The 16,361-nt window shown below is 41.1% G+C and overlaps 1 protein-coding gene across 1 annotated transcript in view; it reads left to right on the forward strand.

Annotated features, from left to right (window-relative positions):
• Positions 1–15,121, forward strand: part of PUDP (pseudouridine 5'-phosphatase) — a 472,480-nt gene extending 457,359 nt beyond the window's left edge. The window contains exon 7 of the transcript XR_005786018.1: positions 14,965–15,121. The gene's annotated coding sequence lies outside the window, so the exon portion shown is untranslated. The remainder of the gene's footprint in view (positions 1–14,964) is intronic.
• Positions 15,122–16,361: the final 1,240 nt, after the last annotated feature.

The following is a 16,361-nucleotide window of genomic DNA, read 5'->3' on the forward strand; positions in this document are numbered from 1 at the left end:
TTGACCCAAAAAACATAGTTTCCATAAATGATCAAAGTAGAAATATAGAAAAATTTTCAATGCCTAAATACAACAGTGACACTTATGAGAAAACATTCATACAGTTATTTCCAAACAACAGTTACTTCCGAAACAAACCACAAAACATAAGAAGATAGGGGCCAATATGGTCATCACAAGTCATGATAGTTCAAGCATAATTGATTTGACTAATCCCAGAGGACGGAACTTTCTAAAGCAACTTTATTAAGAAAACTGTTGCACAAAAGGAAACACAATTATAGCAGATAGATAGATATGTGCGTGTGTGTGTGTGTGTGTGTGTGTGTGTATGAAGATGTTTTAATAGATTATCATCTTACAAGAGGACATAGACAAGTAGAGAATACATAATACCAGAACAAGACAGCCGTCAAGCAACACAAATTATGAAAAAGAAAGAAAGAAAGAAAGAAAGAAAGAAAGAAAGAAAGAAAGAAAAAAGCAGACGGCTGTTAAGCATGAGAAACGACTTCCTGTGTTAATAGTAAAAAAAATACCTAACTATTTTTAGCTAACAAATTGACCTCTCATACACTTTTAGAAGAATTGGAAACATGTTGGAATATTCCTGCAAGGCAGTTGGTTATTGGTTTTGACTCTTTATGCTTTCATAAGTTGTAACCAAGTAACGTCAATTTCAGGAATATTTTTTAAAGGAGCTGTCAAAAAAATAAAATAAATAAAAAATACAGAAGCTGTCAGATAATGTACTGAGAGATTTGCGCCCATGCACAGTCAGTATCATATTGTTTCTAAAACCTGAATATTAGAAGCAATCTGAATTTGTGAGATGATGTAAATGAACTAAGGAGCATAATCATATATTATGTAATGTAGTCAGTGGAAAAAACAATGCTTACAATATGATGTTATGTAAAGAAAGCAGAATATTGGGGTGCCTGGCTGGCTCAGTCCGTGGAGCATGTGACTCTTGATCTTGGGATTGTGGGTTTGAGCCCCACATTGGGGGGTGGTAATATTTAAAAGGAACATCTTAAAAAGAAAAAAAAAAAGAAAGCAGACTATAAAGGGATATATATGATGTGACTGATCCCCATTGTGTTAAAAATTTATTTGGAGATTTCAGGTTAGGATATCAGTATGAACTTAGACATCACAGCCCTAGAAGCCCACTCAATTCACCAACTAATAATTGAAATTGTACAACATCTGTCACTCAAAGGGAGGTCTCTATACACCAAAACTTATTGAAAGAAACAAGAGTAACTCTTGAGGAATCTTGGCCTATCTAAACACGCACACTATTCACTAGGAAAGTACATCTATAAATTAGAGAAAGGAATCCAGGGAGAAGCAGACTGAGGTCAGAAATTGAACAGAGACAAAAAAGGAAAACCAAATGAAACGGCAAAGAAAACTGAATTGTTGAAGAAAAAGAACAATTGTGAGGAATGACAGCAACTCGAGGACGTGGAAAAATGGATGAGCAGGCTGAAAAGGAGGATGAATGAAAATACAGGTGGATGGCACACTCAGAATTCCCACTGAGATATAAAGAGGAACTCTAGCTTCCGGTGGGAAGGCAAACCGGTGCGGCCGCTGTGGAAGACATCACAGACGCGCCTCAAAAATTTAAAAATAGAAACACCGTGTGACCCAGCACTTCCCCTAGTGGGTATTTGCCCAAAGAAAATGACAACACTAAATTGAAAAGATCTATGCACTCCTATGTTTATAGTTTATAGGAGCATTATCTAGAATAGCCAAGGTATGGAAGTGTCCATCCATAGATGAATGGATAAAGAAGGTGTGGTGTGCACGTGCACACACACACACACACAAAAACCACAGTGGAATACAACGCAGCCATAAAAAAGCATGAGGTGGTGTCATTTGCAACAACATGGATGGGTCTAGAGAATATAATGCTAAGTGAGAGAAGTCAGACAGAGGAAGACAGATAACCATATGACTTTAGACTTATGTGGAGTCGAAAAACAAGCCAAATGGATAAACAGACAAGAAGCATAGTAACTGCATTTGTAATTGCACAGAACTAACTGCTGGCTGCCACAAGGGAGGGGGTGGGGGTAGGGAGAATGGGGGAAGACGTGTGGGAGATACAGGCTTCCACTTACGGAATGCACAAGTCATGGAAATAAAAGGTACCGCCCAGGGAATACAGCCAACGGCCCTATAATCGCACGGTGTGGTGACATACTGTGGGGAGCATATGTGACGCATAGACTTGGAGGATCACCTGACACTGAGGGAACGTGGTATGTCAACTATACTCAAACAAAAGATTTTCTTTTTATTTTTTAGGTTAAATAATTTTTAGAGAGAGAGCATGAGCAGGAGAGGGACAGAGAGAGAGAGACAGAGAGAGAGAGAGAATCTCAAGCAGGCTCCACGCTGCCAGCACAGAGCCTGATGTGAGGCTCGAACCCATGAACCATGAGATCCCAACCTAAGCCAAAACCAAGATTTGGACGCTCAACCAACTGAGATACTCAGGTGCCCCTAAAAAGAATTTTCCTAACGGAGTCCTGGAAAAAAACAAAACAAAACAAAACAAAACTCCAAACCAGAAGGCACAGAAATGCAGAAGGGAGAAGAAAACTTTCCTTAAAGACAGCCTTCCAGCTCCAGATGAAAAGGACTTGCCCAGGGCCACATAAAATTCCTGGAGACATTCCGGCGCCGCATGAAGACAGTGTAGCCATGCAGCATACCCCAGAGCTGAACAGAGGAGAAGCATCTCTGAAAATCTGAGGGAAGCGGCCAGCACCTAGCTCATGCCTGGGGGACATTCAAGAGGCAGCAGCACGAGCACGAAAAAGAACCCGCTCTCTGCCCTCCCCAAAGGCAACGTATTTAACACCAAAGTCCCAACAACCCAGACAGTCACCTGAAAAGGAGCTCAGGGAAGGAAATTAGGTGGCAACAGGCTCAGGCCAAATATGTGAATCAGAGTTCAGTTAAACGCTTGCTGTTAATATGTTTACCAATCGAGGCAAATGTCCCAAGAATTGGAGAAAAGAACATAGGCAGCGTTGAACAGGAACAGAAAACAGCATCAGTTATTAAGATCACAGGCCCAGAAAGGAACCCCAGGGGTCTGTTGGGGTGCGCGTGGCCCTGTATTTGTGACAATTTAAAATACAAAGGCAGTAACTCCAAGGGGCGACAAAGAAGGAGGGAAAAGACAGATCACCACTCAGTCCCAAACACCAGATGTTTCCAGGGAGGATAAAAATCCTGGGGCGCCTGGGTGGCGCAGTCGGTTGAGCGTCCGACTTCAGCTCAGGTCACGATCTCGCTGTCGGTGAGTTCGAGCCCCGCTTCGGGCTCTGGGCTGACGGCTCAGAGCCTGGAGCCTGCTTCTGATTCTGTGTTTCCCTCTCTCTCTGCCCCTCCCCTGCTCGTGCTTGCTCTCTGTTTCCCTCAAAAACAAATACACATTAAAACAAAATCATAGGGGCGCCTGGGTGGCGCAGTCGGTTGAGCGTCCGACTTCAGCCAGGTCACGATCTCGCGGTCCGTGAGTTCGAGCCCCACGTCGGGCTCTGGGCTGATGGCTCAGAGCCTGGAGCCTGTTTCCGATTCTGTGTCTCCCTCGCTCTCTGCCCCTCCCCTGTTCATGCTCTGTCTCTCTCTGTCCCAAAAATAAATAAACGTTGAAAAAAAAATTAAAAAAAAAAAATCTTGTGTAAGGAGTGAAGAAGTAGGAAGCCAATGAAAAGAAAATATAAAGGAAGGTTCATCTTTAACCTGTGTTGAGAAGGTCTTTATACTAACAATAGTTAAGGTCAGTGTATAGTTGAACACTGAGTATAAAACTAACTACATAAGGACCAAACTGGATCCTCACACATATCTGAGAAAAACAGTTAAGATACTTAATTTATCCCTTTCTCTTGTAAATCAATAAATACCAGCAGCTCAAAAGTGCTCAAGTAAGAAAAATGATGAGCCACCTGGGTGGCTCAGTCGGTTAAGCATCTGACTCTTGATTCCAGCTCAGGTCATGATCTCACGGTGGGTGAGTTCAAGCCCCACGCTGGGCTCTGCACTGACAGTGTGGAGCCTGTGGGATTCTCTCTCTCTCTCTCTCTCTCTGCCCCTCTATCACTTGCTGTTTCTCTCTCAAAAATAAATAAATAAAGGGCGCCTTGGTGGCTCAGTTAAGCATCCAACTTTGGCTCCAGTCATGATCTTGCGGTCATGAGTTCAAGCCCCGCGTCCGGCTCTGTGCTCACTGCTCAGAGCTTGGAGCCTTCTTCAGTTTCTGTGTCCCCCCCCCCCCCCCCCTCTCTCTCACAAATGAATAAATGTAAAAAAAGATTTTTAAGTAAATAAACTTAAAAAAAAGAAAACCGATAACAATATTTGAAGCCTATACAGAAAGGAAATGAAGTGACTAGAAATAGAGTACTTTACCTCATTAGAAGTCAAAGGCAGATAATCTAGAAGTATAATTTTAAATAGCTTTCACCTAGGAGATTGTTAAAAATGTAAAATGTATAATAGGCAATACTTTTGAATTTGGCCCTCCCAGATGCCTATTTCCCTTCTACAATATCCAAGACTACACTACACTAATATTGTAAATATACTTAATGTATGAAATAGATATTGTTCTGCAGAAGCTTAATTTACTATCTTGTGATGCAGATTATCAAGAGGGAAATTCTCTTCTCTATGAAGTTTTAATGCAGAGCAAATTAGTTTAAATGGCAGCCAGTGATTGGGTTTAGGTAGGGATGATTAGATCTGAACACCATTCTGGATCTGAGCGATAGCATCTCTATGGGAAGAAATACCAAATGTGCTGAGACACCCTCGTGGTTGGTTTTATAAAGATGCGGTGGGTTGGATTCTTTTCAGGTCTTGATGACAGAGAACACTTGCTATATTTTGAGAATTTCTGCTTTAAAATATGCTTGGGGGTCAGCAGACATCTGTGGATTTCCAATTACTCTACATTGTAACTGCATTTCATATTGCCAGATTTTCCACGGATATAGTAATTTAGTTGTTCTGGTACGTAATAGTTTTAATTTTCCTGAGACTAACCAAGTTGAGCACTTCTGTGCATATCTACCTATCTACAAACATGTATATATAAAAATACATATATGATATATCATATAATATATATAATATAACATATTATATATATAATATGCATCCAAGAACCAACATGAAGGAAAATCACAGTTGAACAGAGATATATGACTATATTATGTATTAATAGATATATAATATATATGCATAAAACACATAAATCAACAGATTTTTAATATATAAATGTATATTGAAAATATTAAAATATTGCATATGCATATGTATGTATATATGTGTCTGTGTGTGGGTTCAGCTGTTTGGAGATCCTTTCTGTTTTTGTAGTATCTTAGGTTTTTTTTAATATTTTATTTTTGGGGTGCCTTGGTGGCTCAGTCAGTTAAGCATCCGAATTTGGCTCAGGTCACGATCTCACAGTTCATGAGTTCGAGCCCCGTGTCAGGCTCTGTGCTGACAGTTTGCAGCCTGGAGCCTGCTTCGGATTCTCCCTCTCTCTCTGCCCCTCCCCAACTGGCTCTCTCTCTCTGTCTCTCTCTCTGTCTCTTAAAAATAAACATAATAAAGGAAACCTCCATCAATGCATAGTTAAGTCATGCTTGTATATCACAGACTTCACAAATTTTGAGGATAAAAGTCCCCTATAATAGATAAATAATGCTAGTCATGTTGCCTTAAACACTGAGTTGGGGCTTACCCCATTGGACATGAAAAGCTACAGAAAGAATGAATAACCCCCTGGAAACCTGATGGTGTTCTCTGAATTGCTTAAAGCAAAGAATGCCTCAGAAAATAGGCTAAAGTCATCCTGTATGTGTTGAAAATGATTATTAGAAGCACAGTTTGGTCTGATCTCTCAGAGGCTTAAGAAGGATACTGGCAACAGGACTGCTAATTAGCAGAACATTTTTTCCCTTCGTTTGATTTGTTACTTAATCCAATTAAAATGAGGTTGGATACATTTCAGGAGGAAATATTTTAGTAGTACCCACCTAAGTTTCAAAGGCAAGCTGATTTCACACAATTCCACCGATAACCCCAGTCACATTTGAGAGGATGCCCTGTATTTCTAGATGTGAAGTTTCTTGTTGGCGGGTGGGGGGTGGGAATGAACCCGCTAGAGAAACATCAGGTGGCACCGTTCAGGGTTGGAACCAGAGAGAACAGGAACAGATCAGTTGGCTGAGTGGAAGCCACTTTTTCCAAGGACCCATCCATCCTGCGTCTCTGCCCAGAACATGAGCTTCCTTTGTGCCCTCGGTCAGTGTGGTGCTCAGTAAGGGAGCCTTGGAGGAATTCACCAAAAAAGTACAGCTGGTCTCAAACATATTTTTCAAATAACAGCGTTAAAAAAAAAAAAGGCATCTAGAGATGCTGGTGTAAAGCGTGGGGACCATTCGTTTACTATGTTCTTCGTCTTCTTCCAGCGACTTTCCGATGAAATACTTATGCTAGAAACCAGTTTACTCTTACAAAGTGAACTTTCTGTAGGTAAAAATATACCACCATTCCTTTTTAAAAATTACCTCTAAAAAGTGAAGGCCAAAGTTGTACAAAGCCAACAGTTGCCTGGTAAGCATGAACGATGTATCGTAGGACCCTTTTAGAGACGTGTCCCAACTTTCACTGTAACGACACATCGTAGGACCGTTTAGAGATGGGTCCCAACTTCCACTGCTGGGCTTCCACGTGCATGTAAAGAGCACTTTAATGTTGCAGGACTTTCAATAGTACTTCAAAGGGTTAAAGTAGACCTTCACACTCAGAACTGTTCAATACCGAACAGAAAATCCATGTTAGTAGAGCACGTTCTCCATGTTCTTTGTCCCTTGACTCTGACGTGCTCTAAAGACCATATTTCTTGCACAATGTATTTGGGCCTCTTGCTCTCAAAGCATATTCCACACACCCACATTTTCCATTCATCGGATAGAATCAGAATACTTTAATCCAGTGTTTGGAATAGACACTCAGAGAAAACTCTGGTCTCATCCCTGTATTCCCGGCATTGGATACATTTCCTTGCCCTCGATAAGCTGGGTGAACAAATGCAGAACTGAATGAGAAATTATTACATGACTGACTGAGCAACAGGATGAATAAGCCTTGTATATTTCATAAGCATATGCAGCAGAAAAGGACAATTTGGGGGAGAAGAATAAACAGTTCTGCTGTATTACATTATTTTCACTTGCTTGTTATCTGGGCCATTGAACTAAGGCTATATACTAAAAGCATAATTGAAACTTTACTCTGTCCAATTATTTCATGCTATTGCTAAGGAAGGCCGATCTCTGGGTTTAAACTGAAGTGTCACCTCTACATATTTTTCTGAATCACATTTGTCCACAGTACGGTTGATTATTTATTTGCATGGTGGTTTTTTTTTTTTAACTTTATTTATTCTGAAAGAGAGATAGGCAGAGAAAGAGGGAGAGAGAGAATCATGAGCAGACTGCATGCTATCAGCACAGAGCCCCACGCAGGGCTCAAACCCATGAACAGTGAGATCACGACCTGAGCCGAAACCAAGAGTTAGACGCTCAACCTACTGAGCCACCCGGGTGCCCCTGCATGGCTCTCTTTAAGTATTGGTCTCTCTCCACTGGATGATAAGTTCACTGGGAATATCCATTTATAGTTTGTATTAGAAAAGTCCATAAAGCTTTTTTTTTTTAATTCTCAAAACTAAATGGATTAAATTTGATATTTCAGACTATGTTCCCCGACACATCAAAGGGAAATATGATCAAACCTGGGGGGGTGTGTGGCAGGAATGTGCACATAAAATCACTGTTCTCATGACTGCAACGATTCCATTTTGTGTTTGGATTAACCAAAAATTAGGCTTTTGTCTCCAAATAAGCATACATTTCCAAAGTTCCCAAATAAATGTGCTCAAAATGTGTTTGGGGCCACCCCTCCCTTTTCATTCAGATTAAATGGAATTAATTTTATTCAATTAAAAGCCCTCAATAAAAAAAATTGATAGCGATTTTAGAGTAGGAATAAAAACAAACAAAATGTCTTTGCTGATGAGCAAAGTGACAGAGAAACGCTAGTCTCTAGGCTCTGTTAGGTGAGGAGCAGAGTCTGTCCTGTTCTTTCCCTGCACCTGTTTTTAGATAAATAAATGTCTAGTGATCATCGATATCTGATAATAGTAACATCAGAGCCTCTGGCCAGCTTTGACACCCATCGCTAAAGGATGAATGCCTTGTAATATTATTGAATTTCCAAATTATTATGAGTCTCCAAACTGGTTTATCCCATAAAATACAAGAATGGCTCAATACCTATTAATGCCAGGCACCATGATGATAGATCACATGCTAAGCCTCATGGATAAATGATGATGGATAAATCACATGGTAAGCCTCATGATCCATATGTGCCAAAATGGATCTGGTAAAACTCAGTGTCAAGTCTGACTAAAATGGGTAATAAATAGGGACTGATAATTTTATAATGAAAAAAATAAGTATTTTCGGCGGTGAACCAGCTTTAATTCATGTGGAAACATTAGAAAAATTCCTATTTAAGTCAGTGAAAGGTAAGGATGCCCACTGTCGTCGTTATGATTTGATGTTGCCCTGAAATTACCAGTCCATTACATTAGACAGAAGAGAGATCTATGGAACAAAAATTAGGAAGGAGGAAACACAAACACTTGCAGATGTGAGTGTGTATCTTGAAAACATTAAGACTATAATCCGAAAAGCTGTTAGAAATAAGAGAATTCAGTAGTTATATGTATGTAAATATAATTTAAATTATATAATAGGGAACATATAACATTATAAGTTCCTGCTTTCTTAGAAAAATGTTGAAATGTCTCACATTTATTCCCTGTGAACGTTATACGCTGTCCATATATACACAGCTCTTACCTGTATGTAACAGCTATTATATGCATACATATGTAATACATTCACAGGCATACACACAAATGTGTATGCACAAGACCAATACACAACGGGTAGTAAAATATGGTCGGTCTAGGTTATGACCATCTTCTCCTCTTCATCGCATATCCCTCTTTCTCTTTGAGAACCGCCCCCAATATATGTGCATTCGTTTTACTTTAAGTAAAAACAAGTGAAAGTGGAAAAATTAAGTAAAATGCGTCTAAGTCCGCTTCCTTCATTTCTTCTTGTTTTTCCACATTTTTACCCAATACTGCCCTCTTATTAGAGCCAAACAAAAGCTAACAGCTTTTGGGATGTTTTTCCCCCAAATAAATACCAATTCATTACTGGATTAGAAACAAAAATTTGGGGCACCTGGATGGCTCAGTCAGTTAGGCATCCGACTTCCGCTCAGATCATGATCTCATGGTTCTTGAGTTTGAGCCCCACGTTGGGCTCTGTGCTGATGGCTCAGAGCCTGGAGCCTGCTTTAGATTCTGTGTCTCCCTCTCTCCCTGCCCCTCCTCTGCTCACACTGTGTCTCTCTCTCTCACTGTCAAAAATAAATAAACATTTAACATAATTTAAAAAAAAGAAATGGGGGGCGCCTGGGTGGCGCAGTCGGTTAAGCGTCCGACTTCAGCCAGGTCACGATCTCACGGTCCGTGAGTTTGAGCCCCGCGTCAGGCTCTGGGCTGATGGCTCAGAGCCTGGAGCCTGTTTCCGATTCTGTGTCTCCCTCTCTCTCTGCCCCTCCCCCGTTCATGCTCTGTCTCTGTCTGTCCCATAAATAAATAAAAACTTGAAAAAAAAATTAAAAAAAAAAAGAAATGAAAATTAATCTCACATTTGTCCTGAATGAATTAATCATTTAATATTTCTGTGACAACTCTGGGGATGTCTTAGGAATTAGCAGTATCTTATACTTGTTCCTGTGACTGTCAGTTATTGTTGTGCGTTAGATGTTCTGACGTCCAGGTTAAAAATTTACCAAGAATGTATTTAAAACAATGCTAAGGAAAGCGGCACATCCTAATATTTCTATAGCTTTTTATATTTCCATTGATATATTTTTGCTTTACCTTCTCCAGCACATTACCATGCCACTGAGCTATCATCTGTCTCTGTGTCTATGTATCTATGCATCTATCTATCCATCCATCTCTCCATCTCCCTATCATCTGTCTTTCCATCTGTCCCTGTACCTATTCATCAATCCATCCATTATCTATCTTCTATCTATCTATCTATCTATCTATCTATCTTCTATCCATCTACCTATCTATCCATCCATCCATCATCCATCTATCATCCATCTATCATCTATCTATTTATCTAATATCTATCTATCCATCCATTCATCATCCATCTATTATCTATCTGTCTCCCTATATATATCTATCTGTATGTAACACTATGCAACTCATATCCACACCATGAATATTTGAGCATGTAATATATAACACGTATATCTCATGATTTTAAAACCACATTGTTGGTAATAACGATTAGGTAAATCTCAGGATACAATTTTGGACTCATTTGCAGGAATTTAGCAAGCCATGAAAAGATCACTTTGGACTACTGTGAGTTCTGTGAAGAATGATACTGGAGAAACACAAAACACCATTACAATTACTAGAGCATCACGTTGTCAATCAGGTGCCTCTCCTACACTCACCTTTACAACCCAGTCATCTTCAAGCATCCGCTTCCTGTCTGCTCTCTGAAAACAGAGCTTTACGATAGAGCATTAAATATCCGTGTAGCTCCGTCACAGGACGGGCGAATGAAAAATTAAAGAATTAAAGTGTCCCGCATTTCAGTGGCACGAACATCAATTGCAATAAATGCGCGTGTGGCCTTTCTGGTGACAGTCGTTCCTATTAGCTGTTAGGGCTCAGTGGCATCTGTCAGTTCTGCTAAGCAAATGACAAATGGAAAGGCTGAGAATGCAGTTGAGTAGGGATAGCATTGGATTAGGCTATGTGACAGCTCCATTAGATTCAGGTCACTTGTCACGAGCCTTAATCCGGTCACGTATTTCCCTAGTATAGATGACGGACAGTGGACCATCAGCTCTCCCAGGTGTGACTGGGCACGGAGGCTGGGGAGACAGATGCGGGGGAACCTTTGACAAGGGGGCAGGGGGCAGACTGGCTGGCCGGGCAGCGCTAGTGGCAGGTGTAGGCATGGTGGCCAGATGGAGTGGGGCTGCAGGCGCCAGATTGTGGCGGGAGTGCCCTGCCCGCCTGGAAGTTCAGACGTTTCTTTTTTCTGTTTGGCTTGGTTTCCTCCTTCTCAGTCACTCATTTTTCAGGCACTTCTCAGAGTCACCTAGAGATGGTTTTTTTGGAAACTACTCGGGTAGCAGCATGCCGTGGAATGCAGAGAGGGACAGAGCTGAAGACAGGCTGCTGAGTCAAAGCAGTAGGGATGGTGGGGGGTGCCAAACCCAAGAAACTCAACAAAGGAGCCAAGCATTGTTTCAGGAAACCTAGAGATCACTAACCCACCACACACACAGCTGAGCCAGAGTCTTAGCGGAGAGCCTCCATATGCAGATGTGAGCCAACCAGCTCCTCCAGCTTGCTCTGTGCTGACATCCGCTTCCTGTTTGAGCCCCTCTCCACCATGCACCCTGCCCCCCAAACCATCAGGGGTCCAAAAGGCAACACACATTTCCAAAAGCCATCACTCTGCTTGTGAGACACCACCGGAAGGCTGTTGGCATCTTACTCTTTTGAAGTCACAAAAATAAGGAAAATCAAATGTAAATTAAGGAGATATTTGCAAGGTATCCAAAAATGCAGAGAGGCCAACTCTATTATTGCAAAATAATAAGAGACAAAAAAAAAACCATGTTTGCTTTGACACTTGTCATTCTGTCACTGACACCCTTTTTGAAAGGGGTGTCTTCAGTCACGGTGTGAACTTCCCAAAGTGCCAATCACATTTAAAACCGTGACAAGAGACCCTGTGTTTAATCTCCCCATCCTGCTGGGAATGACCTCCAGTTCATTTCAACCACACTCGGTTTTTTCTTGTCTCAAAAGACACTGGCTCTTCCTTGACCCAGAGGGTTTCCATCTGCTATCCCGCTCGCCTCCTTTCTCCTTTTCCATCCAGTGGACCGGCATGCACCTCTTCCTCACGGCTACAACCAATGCACCAACTTTCTGAAGCCGTGCAAGCTTCCTCTGGAGGATTAGTGACTTGGCACTGGCTTCACAGAGCCTGGACTGCCTGTGATCAAGGCAGTGCGTGTGGCTACGTGTTTACTTCCTCTACCAGACTTCGAGCATCTCGCGAGCGTGGTATTTCCCTTCGTGCCCTCAGCTCCTGGCACATGATGGAGGCTTTTTAACGGTTCATTAAAACAAAACAAAAATAAATGAAATATATTGAAATAAATGAAATGAAATGAAATCATGCATACAGAAATGTATTAGGCATTCTGGGAATTGCAAGAACCCCAACTTCATGTTAGATTTATGACAAGTGACGATGTTATGCTGGTCCATGGCTATGTGGATTCTGTTGTGATGCTCCCTCCACTAGGAGTCAATATGATGGAGAGTGGGGTCCAGCACAGTGTATCAACCTCAACACTATTGACATTGAGGTTGGATCATTCTTGTTTGTGGGAGCTGCCCTGTGCATTGTGGGTCACTGAGCAGCATCCCTGGTCTCGACCCACCAGGTGCCAATGGTAACATCCTCCCTGTGTTGTGAGAACCTAAAAGGTCTCCAGACATTGTCAAGTGCCCTCTGGGCAGACGAACTCACCCCGAGGTAGAGAATTGCCAGACTACCCTATAGGATCTTTTTTTTTTTTTTTTTTTAGCTTTCTTGTTTCTTAAGAAGGGAGTCATTAAGAGAAAGAGGAACATCATTTATTGTGGAAATACTAGAATATCTCCAGTTTCTTTTTGGACATTGTTGAAGCCAAATAAAACTCATCTTTCCTCTCTAAGGAGAAAGAAAGGAAAAAGATGACGCTGGGACAGTTCTAGTGGAACCATTTGCAACCAAAGGAGCCTTATGTGGGGTGCAGATTCAGAACACGGACACCCATCAAGGAAAGGCATGGTTTGGGGTGAACAACTATGAAGTGCAGTCATTCGTTTGCTCTTTTCCTTACAACTTGGCCACTGCGTGCGTGTCTCCTTCTGGATGACCCCACGCGTGCTGGAGGGCTGGGGTCCAGTCTTCTCCATGTCTGCATCCAACTGCCAGACACACAACAGCACTGGAACATGAACTGAGCTGGCATTGTTGTCAGTCTCACAAGCCAAATTCCGTCTCACTTGAATTGACGCTGTTACTAACAGACAACCACAAAATCTTTTTCTCCGAAATCACACACATGCTTACTGCTCTTGACCTGCTGGTTTATGATGAATTACTTCCTTGTAGCTGCTTAGGTAATTGCATCGTTAGTAGTAAGTCAGCAATAGGAAAAGGTAACGAAATGGTTGAGTTTTGTCTTCCACTTCTACTAAGAAACTACCTCATTATACTTAAACATTTCTGGGGCGCTTAGGTGGCTCAGTCTAGTTAGGCATCTGACTTCAGCTCAGGTCATGAGCTCACAGTCCCTGAGTTTGAGCCCAGCGTCGAGCTCTGTGCTGACAGCTCAGAGCCTGGAGTCTGCTTCCAATTCCCTGTCTCCCTCTCTCTCTGCCCCTCCCCTGCTTGTGCTCTGTCTCTCTCTCTGTCTCTCTGTCTCTCAAAAGTAAATAAATGTTAAAAAAAAAAAGAATATACTCAAATTTTTCAAATTATTTCAAGGAGAAAGAGCAAAGATCGTTGGAGTAATCTGGGTTCTACAGAGAAACAGGCAATAGAATACATATATAGTATGTCAAGGAATACATGATGTCATAGTCATATATGTACATGTTACATAGATATTCACGTACACAGGGTGTGGAGATCTCAGAACCTATGATTTCTTCTTTGGAAGTTTCCATATGATTTATACACCTACACAATCTTCTCCGCTTACCTTCTACTTAATAACACCTTTAAAAGTGCTTAAGTACACACACACACACACACACATCTGAAAAGTAAAATAATTGAAATCGAAAGGGTATATTATAAATTCCTGGAAGATAAATGCCATGTTCTAATTCGACATGTGTATATTTTTTTCCTTTTGAAAAAACTTATAAATAAATGTGCTATACATTAAATATCAAGAAGTAGTCATTCTTGGAGCACCTGGGTGGCTTAGTTGGTTAAGTGACTCTTGATTTCAGCTCAGGTCATTATCTCACTCACTCAGGTCATTGTTCCCACTTTGTGGGAACAAACCAGCATCAGGCTCTGCACTGACAGTGTGGAGACTGCTTGGGAATCTCTTCCTCACTCTCTGCCCCTCACTCAAAATAAACAAATAAAGATTTTTTAAAAAAGAAGTATTCATTATTGATTACAATTCAGGATATACTACTGAGAGAATCATAGAATCAAAATATCAACTCACGATACAGTAGTGATAATTCCCTTCCAAGTAATTGACATGTATTTTAATATAAAAATAGGATTAATGTAAATCTGCCTAACAAAATTCCAAAATCCCAATTATTTCCCATTTATGGCATGAGAAAAATTTGTCTCCAAATGTTACCATCCCTTCCCTTATACTCATCGAGTGTGTTTTGAATTAGTGGAGGTTTGTGTGCCAGCCTTTTTAAATATTGCAAATTTATCTGAAGAAATGACAGGCATGTGAGGATATTTTATTGAAACTTTACAAAATATTCAGTTCAATTCATTTGAAAACATCAGGGGGGATAAAAACTGAAAGCATTAGAAATATTTCTATCTCTGAGCCATCCTATCCTAGGAAGCCAAAATTTGTTGTAATTCAATATTCCTATGAGTAATTACTTTTATTCTTGGATTAGAAACAATTCTATTTTCAGTGGAGTCTTGACTTTATTTTGTTCTTCTTTAGGGAAATCATTTCCATTGATGACGAATAGGTTGCCTTTATGTGTTACCTTCACTTGGACACATCCCACTGGAAGTCCTGGCTTTCACAGGATCATTTCAGGCCATCGGTAACGGATTATGAACCGTAGTCCATGAAGGAGCAGGCTTGTTGGGAGACGGCAAGTCGAACCAGTTTGTAGAGTGTATCGGGAGTGACACAGAGCTTTTCATCCCTGGCCTCCTAACTGGGGTGTGTCCTCCCCTGACGTTCTCTCCAGGGGAAAACTTCTTTGGCCACCCAGGGTCTTTGTGGTTACGTATAAATTTTAGGGTTGCTTTTCCTATTTCTGTAAAGAATGCCATTGGCACTTCGATTGCGATTGGTTTGAGTCTGTAGATCACTGTGGACTGTGTGGAATGCAACCATATTAATTATTGTGGTTCATGAACAGGACTATCTTTCCGTTTATCTGTCATCTGTCATTTCCTCCACCAATATTTTATAATTTCCAACGCACAAACTTTCACCTCTTTGGTTAATTTCTTCCTAAGGATGTCCGTGTTTTTGTTGCTTTTTCTAATGAGACGGTCTTCTTAATTTCCTTTTTGGATAGTTTATCACTTGTATGTAGAAATGCCACTGATTTTTGTGCGCTGACTGTGCGTCCTGCAACTTTACTGGCTTTATCAGTTCTAAGAGTTTTTTGTGGTGGGGAGTCTTTAGGGTTTTCCCCCTATATGACCATGTCATCTGCAAACAGATGATTTTACTTCCTCCTTTCCAATTTCGGTGTCTTTTATTCCCTTTTCTCGTATACTTGCTCTGGCTAGGACTTCTAGTCGAATAGACTTCTAGTCTAGTCTAGCTGTGTCGAATAGACGTGGCTACGGTGCGCATTTTCGCCTTACACTGGATCTTACAGGAAACACTTTCTTTTTCATTGTTGAGTGTGATGTTTGCTGTGGGTTTTTCGTAGATCATCACATTTATTGTGGTCACTGAATCACTGGAGTAGATAAAACATTCTCTTTTTGCTTAACAAAACAAAGCAAAGCAAAACAAAACACAGATAGAGAAGGCACCTGGATGACTCAGTTGGTTAAGCATCTGAGTCTCGATTTTGGCTCAGGTCACGATCTCACAGTGTGGGGGAGGTAGTCCCATGTCGGGCTCTGCACTGACAGTGTGGAGCCTGCTTGGGATTCTCTTTCTCCCTCTCTCTCTGCCCTCCTGGGGATTGCTTTACTTTTTGTACATGCATTCGTCTCTTTCTCCAATGTGTCTCGTCTCCCTCTGCCTAGAAATCATGTCCTGGGGTGGGGTTGCAGTCACTCTGGAATAGAATCTATCCTTACTTCTACTGTGTTTTGACACACATTTTAAAAGGCTTCTCCACCTCTGACATTGCAGAGAATTTT

This window comes from Herpailurus yagouaroundi, unplaced genomic scaffold (assembly GCF_014898765.1).
Source record: "Herpailurus yagouaroundi ecotype Mexico unplaced genomic scaffold, PumYag 248, whole genome shotgun sequence".
Lineage (NCBI taxonomy): Eukaryota > Metazoa > Chordata > Mammalia > Carnivora > Felidae > Herpailurus > Herpailurus yagouaroundi.